Genomic DNA, 3,933 nt, shown 5'->3' with positions numbered 1-3,933 from the left:
CTGACTTTACATTGCTCCCTGAGAACGGATTAGTTTATTTTCCATCGATTTTGTTAGTTTTGGTCTCAACCGTACGTCATAGCTGGAATTATACACTCATTATATACTTTTTTGTTTCATACATATTGGCAAGTTACTTTTCACAGTTGTTCCTCAATGTTTACCAAAAGCTTTCCATCCCAATTGTAATGTGTCTCTTTTCGCTATCATGTGCATCTTTCGTTAATTTTTAATACTTAACTCTAAGTTAATTGTACTACCATCGGACTTCTTCAAGAATTTCTTCGCTTATTCTGATGATGGTGCCTCTTTGGTGTATGTAGATTAAACATTACTTATGCTTTTTACTCCGGTTCATCATCAAACCCCTTGAGACTCTCTCTGGTAAGGTCACTTAACATTTCTTGTGCAGTGTCTCTGCTATTTCTGAGATTAGGAGAATCTCGCATCTTGTAAATCTGAAATGGTTTAGCTTTTTCTTCATCTATAAGTTTACTCCTTTTGTTCTCCCAGTCTAGCTTTCTGAAAATGCTTTCTCGGCATGCTGTATAATAATTTCATGGTGAAACTGTGTTTCCCACTCACGCCCTTCTCAGTCCTAAATTAATTTTTTCCAAGTTTTTATGTAAAACTAAACTGTAGCAGTTCCCACTTTATGTATGTTTCCGAGGAAGTTTTACAAAGGTCTCATTCTCTGCTTCTGTTCTCGTGATAAATTTATAATTGCCATGTGTCCACTTTGAGTCAGAAGCCTTTTCGTAACTTTCAACAAACCTAAGCACAGTGGTTGTTTATTGCACTCTATACTTCTTCTGAATTAGCTGATTCCATTGTGTGTAGATGCATCAGTGAGTCGAATACCAGCTTTGAAATTCTGTATGTTCACAAGGTTGGTTTTCTCTTCAAATTTGTTGTAAATGTTCTGTTCCAAAGGACTTTAGTGAAGAGTTTGTAAATGACAGATAATAAGCTAATGGGTCGATTGTAGGAGTAAAATAACTATTGCATTAAACTATGCTTTGGGAATTTTCTTTCGTCTTTTTTACACATTGACTAAGTAAGTGGGCTAGCTTGTTTTGTACTTCCGCTCCTGCATCTACCATTAAATCTGATACTATTCCATCTTTCTCCCAGGGCCTTCTTCCCTTCTCTCTCATATTTTTTAAGAGAAATACTGTACTTGGTCTGGTGTTATCTCACAGGTGATTTCCTGGCCTGTGTCAACTGAACAGTTAGCTATGCTGGTACCACTTATCTTTGATGCACATGCTAGTTCTTTGCAAAATTCCTTAACTCTTTCTACCATCTTATCTCTGCATTTCTAATCGATTTCAATCCTTTTTTTTGTCTTTCAGTGCATATAATTTGTTGCTTTCCTAGTACCATTTTTACTTCGGATCTTTTTTCAGACTTTTTTTTTTTGATGAGTTTCAATATCTGATCCACGTTTCTCTTTTTTTCTCTCTCTCTTTGTCTCCTTATTCTCTATCTATCTATCTATCCTTATTGCCAGACTCCTCAATCCCGTTTAAAGTGGCCACTAAACAAATCGCCTCCACGTCGCCCTGTCCCCCCGCCATTTCACTTTCGCCCTGCTCCCCAGCTCACACCCCTCTCTCATATACCTCTCCACCCCATCCCTCCATCCTGTCATCCTCGGCCTCCCCTCTCCTCTTCCCCCTCCACCTCACTCACATACACTCTCTTTCGTCAGTCTTTTCACTCTCTCCATCCCTTCTCCACATGCGGCCAAAACCACCTCAGTGTGTTCCTCATAACGCCTCCTATCACATCCACATCAACACCCACAACGCTCCTTTATATCCTCATTTGGTCAGTCTGTCTCTCCATGTGGGACTCCACATGGATCTTGTCGAAAGTGATAAGCTTATTTAAATATGCACGTTATATTTCATCTTCCTTTGTTTTTTGCTTTCATTTCCTCCTTTTTTTTATGTCTCTCATTGTCTATTCCGAATAATTTTTGACTCATGGTCGTATTAAGTTTCCGTATTACCTCCACTTGACTTCTTCTTAACACCCTTTGTTAGTCTGGTCATTCAAACCTCTGTCAATGTCACATTCAGGATTACTGAGAACCTGAAATTTGTTCATTATTTCCAATTTAAAGGCTGCCTTGTTTTTGTTTGCTTGCTTATTGGGCTTATCATTTTATTTTTAATCATCTTTTCTTTTCACCTCTAAATCTGAATATGGCTGTGCAACCCGCCATTACCTACGCTTTGCCACTTACTATATTACTTCGTTGATAACCGTTACATCTGTGATCGTGTTAGTTCTTATCTGCAATAATGAAGTCCATTTCATTCTTTGTTTCTCCATTCGGTCTTCTCCAGGTCCACTTTTTCTGTTCTTTGTGAACGAATGGGTTCATTATTTTCCTGTTATAATTTACCACAATTTTCTCCTCTCTCTTTCATAACCACTCAGTCTAACATGCCACACTTCGGATTCCAAGCTCTCATCATCTGTCCACAGCATCACCTCCCTTGGGACTCTGTCTGCAAGGCCTTCTCCAAATCAACTAAAAACAAAGTGCTAGTTCCCTTTTCTTTCCAATATATTTTTCTTTGAAGTTGTCGGACAATGAATTTATGGCATCAGTGGTCCTTTTGCTTGACATTAACTGCTAAAGTGCATCTCAACAATACAATACCCACTCATTCCTTTATCATACCTTTGTAGGACTTTTCTTCATTACTTTCTATTATCTGGTCCCTAAAAGTTTATGTCTCTATAATCTCCCTCATTTTTCTAGGGTCTTCACCCTTCTCATCATATGCATTTACTGTGATGGCACATTTAAGCCAGTCACTTGGAACAACACATATTGTGCATAATTCCGGAATTTATAAAATCGGTAACTAAATACACTCCTCATATCTCCTGAGGCATTCAGCATTTTCCAGCAATTAACCCAGAAACACCCACCGCCTTTCAGAACTGCATTCTGCCCATTGGGCATGCTCCCAGCTTGCAACATCAATCAAAAGGCCAAGGGCCAAACACTGGATTTCCTGGCTCTAAACCTCCTTCCCTTAAAATTACCATAACAAAACTTCTTCATTCAGCAGCCGATTATAAATGCTCTCTCCAGAGTCTTTGAGCTATATCCTTCATGTCCAATTACACTACAGTTCCTTCATCATTCTTCACAAATTGGCTCCACCAGTGATATCCCTGGTTTCTCTCCTTTGATCAGATTTTTTCACCTCAAACAGAGAATTTTTCGTTCCCTCTCTATTTAGATTAAAGTCTGTGAGACTCAGGTTTCCCGCGTATACCTCGTTCCTGACCCTGTGCTTGACAGCTGAATATTCCTCCCGGTTACCACCCATTTTCCATTCCCGGGAAAATCTTTTTCTCCCTTACTGCAGCTTCTACACCATTATCAACCATTTACCTTATGTCTTGGAGGGCCCCTTGTCCATCCACACGCTGAATTATCACTATTATATCTATCTCTATCCTTATATATATATATATATATATATATATATATATATATATATAGATAGATAGATAGATAGATAGATAGATATATAGATAGATAGATATATATATATAGATAGATATATATATAGATAGATAGATATATATATATATATAGATAGATATATATACATACATATATATATATATATATATATATATATATATATATATATATATATATATATATATATATATATATATATATATATATATATATACATATATATATACATATATATATATATATACATATATATATATATATATATATATATATATATATATATATATATATATATATATATATATATATATATATATATATATATATATATACATGTATATATATATATATATATATATATATATATATATATATATATATATATATATATATATATATATATATATATATAT

This window comes from Coenobita brevimanus, chromosome 76 (genome assembly GCF_032717465.1).
Source record: "Coenobita brevimanus isolate Jiangsu-jjx chromosome 76, ASM3271746v2, whole genome shotgun sequence".
Lineage (NCBI taxonomy): Eukaryota > Metazoa > Arthropoda > Malacostraca > Decapoda > Coenobitidae > Coenobita > Coenobita brevimanus.
This window is presented reverse-complemented; position numbering follows the sequence as displayed.